The sequence below is a fragment of the Anopheles stephensi genome, unplaced genomic scaffold, assembly GCF_013141755.1.
Source record: "Anopheles stephensi strain Indian unplaced genomic scaffold, UCI_ANSTEP_V1.0 ucontig229, whole genome shotgun sequence".
Classification (NCBI taxonomy): Eukaryota; Metazoa; Arthropoda; class Insecta; order Diptera; family Culicidae; genus Anopheles; species Anopheles stephensi.
In genome coordinates, this window is record NW_023405157.1 from 31,379 (window position 1) to 40,000 (window position 8,622).

Below are 8,622 nucleotides of genomic sequence, written 5' to 3' on the forward strand. Positions count from 1 at the left end.
ACGAGAAATAACAATATGGACCTCTCTAACGATGGTCCATAATTGGAATGAATTGAGCATAAATCCTTCAATAAGGATCAAGTGGAGGGCAAGTCTGGTGCCAGCAGCCGCGGTAATTCCAGCTCCACTAGCGTATATTAAAGTTGTTGCGGTTAAAACGTTCGAAGTTGATTCCCCGTCCAGACACGCGACCGCCGCGGGCGCCCGGCACACGCCGGATACGTTCGTGCGCGAGCTCGCGGCTGCGACTCACAATGGTGTGCCTGGGCGTCAACCTCGTGATCGGTCGGGCACGTCCCGAGCCGGTGCGTGGTGCCCGGGCAGCTCCCATTTACCTTGAACAAATTAGAGTGCTTCAAGCAGGCTAGTACAAAAGCGTCCACACCCGCCCAGGGTTGGCGTTGGCCGAGAATAATCTTGCATGGAATAATGGAACATGACCTCGGTCTGAGTCTTTTGGTTGGTTTTGTATAGACCCAGAGGTAATGATTAACAGAAGTAGTTGGGGGCATTGGTATTACGGCGCGAGAGGTGAAATTCGTAGACCGTCGTAGGACCAACTGAAGCGAAAGCGTTTGCCATGGATGCTTTCATTAATCAAGAACGAAAGTTAGAGGATCGAAGGCGATTAGATACCGCCCTAGTTCTAACCGTAAACGATGCCAATCAGCAATTGGGAGACGCTACTACATTCGGTGCTCTCAGTAGCTTCCGGGAAACCAAAATCGGGTTCCGGGGGAAGTATGGTTGCAAAGTTGAAACTTAAAGGAATTGACGGAAGGGCACCACAAGAAGTGGAGCTTGCAGAGGCGTTTGACAGTTGACAGCGAACGGTGGTGTTTCCGTGAGCTGCGCAAAAAATTGTCGAAAAAAGGTGAAAAAAGTGTTTAAATTCTTTACAGAGTGCTTTAAAAGTGATAAAAAGGCGTTTGTTATCATTTGGAAGTGAATTTGGACCAAAAAACTGGAAAAAACAGTGAAAGTGTGGTATAAACAAAACCCCATACATTTTGTATGGAGGGGGTTTTTCACTGATTTGGCGGCTCTAAGCAACCGTTTTAGATGCGGTTTTCGCTGAAAACGCAAGACTGGGAGCCAATTTAGTCTTTTCGACGGAAAAACGGTGGATGCCGGTGGTCTGTACGCGGAAAAAACTGTAAAAAACATTCCGGCTATAGAAGAAGAAGAAGAAGAAGAAACTGTTTCTTGAAGCGTGCAGAAAAAGTGTCCGGATCTAATCGGAAGTGGTTTAAATCGTTAGATCGTGTCGTGATTAGTGGGTACAAGTGAATACAGACCGAAAATCGGTCCATTTGGGCCGGAAAAAAGTGTGGGGAAAATCCAGATTGTGACGTTTCCACGTGGCGTCTTGTTCCGGATCTCACTTTTTTCACCCAATACGCAACGGATCTGGACGCATGTGGTGTTAAAAGAAGCGGAAAAGTGCCAGCTAGTGAAATAGTGCAAAAAACCGGAAAGAAAACGGTGAAAAATAACCAAAAAAAGTGCATTTATAGTGGTGACAAAAATTTGACATTGGACATGTCCCATGACCCATGGGACAAAAATAAATTCCCATGGGACAAAAAAATTCTGACATTAGTGAAAATTTTTTCAATTAAGAAAAAGTGTGTCATAAAATCGTGTAAACCAGTGGAGATTATTCAGAAAACTCTATAATAATTTTCGGGACATCTTGATAATTTTCCTGCCACCCATTTCCCCCCCGCACCCCGACCGAAAGGGAAAAAAATCCCTTAATAAGGGAAAATAAGGAATTGGGCGGGAAAATTCGAAAAGTGTACGGAAAATTCTAAAAACCGGTGGAAAGTGTTGAGAAAAATCATATGCAACTTTTGGTGGTGATACGAGGTGTCCCCGCTCCCCATACCCCCCCTCCCCCTTCGTCCGAGCGCCGACGAGCGCCTTAATAAGGGAAATAGTGAGCGGAAATTTTTTAAATAAGTACGGAAAATTCCGGGGTGTGGTTTTTCCCGTATAACGTGAGGAGGACAAATTTTTCAAGGAGTTTCTGGGGCCCACCGCAAACCCCACTTCCCCCCACCCTCGCCTGAATATTGGCAAACTTTCAAAAAGGGGGATATTTAGGGGAAATTCAGTGCGAGTGCGTGAAAATTTGTATGGTGTGTGTCCGAAGCCCCTCCGCCCCCCCACCTGCAACGGGAAACCATCCCAAACCGTGGAGACTTGGGTGGTAGGACAGGCGACGAACCTGCTAAGTGTTAGCGAGCAGGAAATCTTCCCGGTTTTCGTCATCTGGCGGGAGATGACGTAAATAGCGGATAGTTTGCGCCCATCAACTCAAGATGGGATCAGACACCGACAACGGGGAGTCGGAATCTGATGTTCCGGTTGTTCCGGAATCACTGAAGAAGGCGGTGGTGAAGAAACGGCGTATAGGTGAGCCACCTCTTCAGCCACGAGTGGTGTTGGAGCCGATTGAGGTTTCACCAAGAACAATGGCGGCTTTCCATGGCACGACGCCACAGGAACCAGTGGCAACCAGCGAGGAGAATAATTCGGGTTTGCCGGCCTCCGCCGTCCCGATGGTGGTGGTTCTCTCCTCCCCCGAGCCAACCTCTTTAGAGGAAGAGATGCGGGAGGAGAATGGCTCACGGAGGACCGCAGCCACTACACCACCGATTCCGTCACCACGCAGGGTGACCTCACCGGAAGCAACGGCTGCTACCGTTCGACCAGTGAATTCGAATGGGGCGCCGGAGGGATCGCACCAGCTCATCGAGAGACTGTTGCAGAAGCTGGAAACGATGACCGAGAGGCTGACCCAAGTGACGGAGAGGCTGGAAGCCAGCGACCAGGAGAATAAAGTTCTTAGGCGAGAGCTTGAACTCTATAGGATGGGGACACGGACGGTGTCGGAGATGTACTCCTCCGCGGTTGGTACGGGCTTGGGAAACCAAGCGGTATCCCAGCCTGGACCCAGTAAGAAGACCGTTAAGCGGTCTCAAAAGCGCACGAGGGCACTGACCCGTGAGACAAGCGGTCCTGCCCACCATCGGTTGCTGGAGTTGCAGGACCAATTGCGCGCTGAAGCGGAAAAGGAAAGGCAGCAGCAGCAGAGACCGGGGCGTGAAGCAGTCCGCCCTCAGCCGCAGCAGCTGTCTTATCGGGACGTCCTGTCACCTGGGTGGCAAACGGTTGGGCAGAGGCCTCCGAGGCAGCCTCAGCAACAACAGCGGCCCCAGCCGCCAAAGGCACCCCAACGTTTCCCCCAACCAGCCCAACGGACAAGTAGGAGACGACCAGACGCCATACTGGTGATACCGGCACCAGGCGTGAGCTTTGCCGATATGTATCGACCGATCCGGACCGCCCTCTGCGCTAGAGGATGCGCAGAAATACATCCGGATTGGAAAGAGGACCCCAAAGGGCAACCTGCGGATGGACCTCACGCGCGAGGTCGACTCGCTTGCGCTGCGTGATCGTATCCAGGCAGTTCTTGGCGATAAAGGGACGGTCAAGGTGGTCACGGAGATGGCTGAGGTCATTGTCCGCAATGTGGACCATCTGACCGAGGAAGCCACAATCAAAGAGGCCCTGAAGTCGGCACTGAAGAAAGAGCCGACAGTGGCCTCGATCCGTATGTGGGAGCTGCCTGACGCTACCAAGCGGGCACGCCTTCGTCTGCCGCGGGCGGAAGCGGAGGCTATCATGAGCAGGACTGACCCCCTGCTCATCGACTACTCCGCCTGCAGGGTGGAGAGGGTGCCGAGGCTGGACGCTTCGATGCGTCGTTGCTTCCGCTGTCTCGAGCGAGGCCATTTGGCGGCCTACTGCACAGGGGTGGACCGCAGCAACTGCTGTATACGGTGTGGTGAGGCCGGTCATCGTGCGGCTGCATGCAAGCAGGAGGTGCGATGCATCAAGTGTGGTGGCCCTCATCGAATCGCCGCCTACAACTGCATTGGAGGAGGACGGCCTCAGTTGTGATGGCCCTAAGACTGCAGGTCCTCCAGCTAAATGCCAACCGGAGTAGAAGTGCCCAAGACCTGGCACTCAACACTATGAGGACGGAACGAGCTGATGTATTGGTGATGTGCGAGCTGTGCTCGGTCCCGGAGAACAACGCAAACTGGGTGGTAGACCGCGATAACAAGGTGGCGATTGTCGTGAGCGGTAGAACCCATCCAGTGCAACGCGTACGCAGTACGTGCTTCTCCGGCATCGTAGCGGCGGACGTAGCAGGCATTACCATCATCGCCTGCTATGCGTCACCGAGCATTGGGGTCCCCGAATTCGTCGGCATGCTGGAGCGTATCGAGACGCTTGCCTCGGGACACTCTCGTGTGCTGCTCGTAGGCGACTTTAACGCGTGGCACGGCACATGGGGTAGTGAACGCGTCAACACCAAGGGAGAGGAGCTGGCACAGCTTGTGGAAGAGCTCGGGCTTGAGGTGTTGAATCTGGGGAGGGATGATACCTTCCTTGGAAACGGCGTTAGCTCGCCCGAGCATCGTCGATGTTGCTTTCGCAAGCTCCAACATCTGCCGCTCTGACCTGGTGGGGGACCCCGAGCAACAATGGAGGATGCTGGATGCCTACTCGTACAGCGATCACCGGTACATTCGCTTCACAGTTGGCGAGAACCAGGCAACAAGGAGTCATCGCACACGGGAAGAGACTTCGACAGTGCGTGCAGCAGGGCGTAGGTGGCAAACGCGGCAGTTTGATGGCGAGCTTTTTGCTATTGCGCTGCAGCGGATTCAGTACGAGGTTGGAGTTACCGATGCGGAGAGCCTGACACGCGCTCTCAGCCGAGCTTGTGGAGAAATTATGGCGGAGGTCACCCCGTACGTTGGCCACACCGGTAAACCGACGTATTGGTGGACGCCACAAATCGGTCAACTGCGCGAAGAGTGCCGCCAACTCTGGGAACGACGACAATCGCTCTCGGCTGCTGACGCTGAGGCTCGATCTGCAATGTCGGTGGATTTGCAGGAGGCACGCCATCGCCTGACAGCGGCGATACGCACAAGCAAGCGGGATCGGTACGCAGAATACATCCAGCATCTCGAGGAGGACGAGACAGGCCGGTGGCAGGGGGAGTTGCTGCAACGGCTCGGAGGGAGTCGCGTTGCACCAGAACGCGATCCGGCCAACCTGCAGCACATTGTGGATGTGCTCTTCCCGGAACACTCCCTGTCAACTGGCCTGACATCGAACCAGACGGTGTACCGATTCGACCCATTACCGAACAGGAGCTGCTCAATATCGTTGCGGGTCTGAATCCGAGGAAGGCGCCAGGTTTGGACGGCGTGCCAAATGCCGCGCTGACTGCTGCTGTGCGGGCATACCCAGCTACGCACGTTCGACTGTTCCAGCGGCTGCTGGACGACGGCCACTTTCCTCGCCAGTGGAAGACGGCCAAGCTGGTTCTCATTCCCAAGCCAGGAAAACCCCCCGGAGAACCGTCATCGGTCAGGCCGGTGATGCTGATCAACACTCCGGGGAAGCTGTTTGAACGAGTTCTGCTGGATCGTCTGAACGACCACATCGAGGTGCCATCAGGACCGCTACTTTCTGAGCAACAGTTCGGGTTCCGATGCGGGCGATCCACACTTCAGGCGGTGGAGTTGGTGATTGATGCTGCCAGATCCGCGATGAGCTTTGGACGGACAAACCAGCGAGACAAGCGCTGTCTGTTGGTTGTAGCGCTAGACGTCCGGAATGCATTCAACTCCGCGGACTGGCTGGCGATCTCACAGGCGCTGCAGGAAAAAGGAGTGCCCTCAAGATTGCGCAGCATCTTGCAGGAGTACTTCTCTGACCGCGTGTTGACGTACGACACGAACACCGGTCCGGTAACACGACAGGTAACGGCAGGAGTTCCGCAGGGGTCCATCTTGGGCCCCACGCTATGGAACATCCTGTACGATGGAGTGTTACGCCTGCAGCTGCCCGACGGAGCATCGGTCATCGGCTTCGCTGATGATCTGGCAGTACTGGCAAGGGGATGCACACCAGAGGAGGCAGCGGGAGTGGCCGAGCAGGCCGTAGCAATGATCTCTGCGTGGATGCAGCAACACCGTTTACAGCTGGCCCCGGAAAAAACCGAGGTGGTGCTCATCTCGAGTTTGCGTCGGGGCCACCCACAGGTGCCCGTAAGGATCGACGGAGTGGAAGTCCGCTCAAAGCAAGCAATACGCTACCTCGGGGTCATACTTCACGACCACCTCTCGTGGAAACCACACGTCGAGAAGGCAACCGCGAAGGCTCTCCGTGTGGTGAAGTTGGCCACCAGCGTGATGCCTAACCACGCTGGACCGAGGGTAGCGAAGCGTCGCTTGCTAGCAGCAGTTGCGGACTCGGTGGTGAAGTACGCGGCACCTATCTGGGCGGAAGCGGTGGAGCTGCAGTGGTGCAGAAGGAGATTGGAGCAGCTACAACGGCCTCTTGCGAGGGGGGTTGCGCGTACCTTTCGCACAGTCAGCTACGGAACAGCGGTAGTGTTGGCTGGGCTGATACCACTGCGCTTGCAAGTGGAGGAAGCTGCCCGGCGTCACAGGCGGCATCAACAGGCACTACAGCAAGGGGTGCTGATCGACCGCGACGTCATACAGAGGCTGGAAAGGTCAGCAACCATGGCGAAGTGGCAGAGCGATTGGAATCAGGAGTGCGGTCATCCGACCGCGAGTAGGTTCAAGCGCTGGGCACATCGCGTATTGCCAGACATCAGCGGTTGGGTAGGTCGGAAGCATGGAGAGATCGGATTCCACCTGAGTCAGATACTCTCCGGACACGGTTTCTTCCGGGAGTTTCTGCACGTCATGGGGTTCATCTCAGCCCCGACTTGCCCGTTCTGCACCGACTCAGCCGTGATCGAGTCAGCAGAACACGTGATGTTCCACTGCCCGAGGTTCGCGGACATAAGGGTGCAGCTCCTGACGAAAGACGACGGCGTAGTAGTAACACCGGAGGAGCTGGCAGGCTGGATGCTGGCAAGCCCAGCTAACTGGCAGCAGGCGGAACAGGCTGCAAAACGAGTTTGCACCTTCCTACAGCAGCGATGGCTGGATGACCAATCGGCCGAGAATGCTGCCATTTCCGGTGCTAACACGGAAGCACTGCGACACGCGGAAGTGAGACGGCGAGCTGACCGTCGAGCCAGCCGCAACGCTTACCAGCGGAGACGTCGTCGGGAGCAGCGGGAGAGGCGCCAGCTGATGGATGATGACGATGGAGGAGACAACAACCAACCAGCAGCAGCCAACAATCAACGCCCGGCTAGACCCGCTCGCAACTTGGCTCCGCCATCAGCTGAAGAAATTCTTCGCCGACGGTTAAGGCGGAACCAGCGTCAGCAGGAGTATCGGCGGCAATTGCGGGCCGGTACAATCCGGCCAGTGCGTTCGGGCCAACTGCGTCGGAGAAGGCAGCCGCCAGCGGAGGAGGAGCTTGAACGCCGACGTGCAAACCGGCGCGAACGAGAACGTCAAAGACGTCATGCCCGCAATGCGGTTGCCGACCGCCATCGCGAAGTGCTGTCGGCCGACGAAGAAGCCGCCATAACGGAGGCCGAGACAGCCACACGCTAGCTTGATGGAGCATACGCCTTTGGTCGCTTGCGTTGGTGGACGAGAGCGAGAGCGTACTCGAGCAGGCGTGTGCTTTAGTATTTACTTACTGTCTTGGTGAAGCGTCTCTTTTAGTATTGGCTTGGTAGCAAAGGCGCGTTAGGTGTTTATATGTCGTGATGAGTAATAAATGTTTTTGTTTGTACAGTCATGTTTGATCAGGAGGAGCACGGGCTCCTAACATTATAGTAGGTCTCAACGTGCAAAAACACCGGCAGCCACACCCGTGCAGGGAATGCTGTCGGTATTGGTGCGGTGTTTGCGTTTATTAATGTTAATGTTTCTTTGTTTACCATTAATAAAACTAAACACACTGTATTTAAAAAAAAAAAAGAAGTGGAGCTTGCGGCTTAATTTGACTCAACACGGGAAAACTTACCAGGTCCGAACTTATCGAGGTAAGACAGATTAAGAGCTCTTTCTCAAATTTAAGGGTAGTGGTGCATGGCCGTTCTTAGTTCGTGGAATGATTTGTCTGGTTAATTCCGATAACGAACGCGACTCAAACAAGCTAACTAGAACGCTGTCAGCAGTGTGCCTCCGGGCGCACCTGACGTTACGGGGCGGCGGCGCCTTCGCGGGCGGTCGTCGCACTAGTTTGCCCTGCTTAGCGGGACAACTTGTGTTTAGCAAGGTGAGAGTGAGCGATAACAGGTCCGTGATGCCCTTAGATGTTCTGGGCTGCACGCGTGCTACAATGTGGGCAGCAGCGTGTTCTCGCCAATAGGCGCCCCCATTCCGAGAGGAACGGGAAATCACCCAAATGCTCATTTAGTTGGGATTGGGGACTGCAACGGTCCCCATGAACCTGGAATTTCTAGTAAGTGCTAGTCATTAGCTAGCGCTGATTACGTCCCTGCCCTTTGTACACACCGCCCGTCGCTACTACCGATGGATTATTTAGTGAGGTCTCTGGAGGCATACCTTCCGCGGTTCCTTCGTGAGCTGCAGTTGGCACGGCCGAAGTTGACCGAACTTGATGATTTAGAGGAAGTAAAAGTCGTAA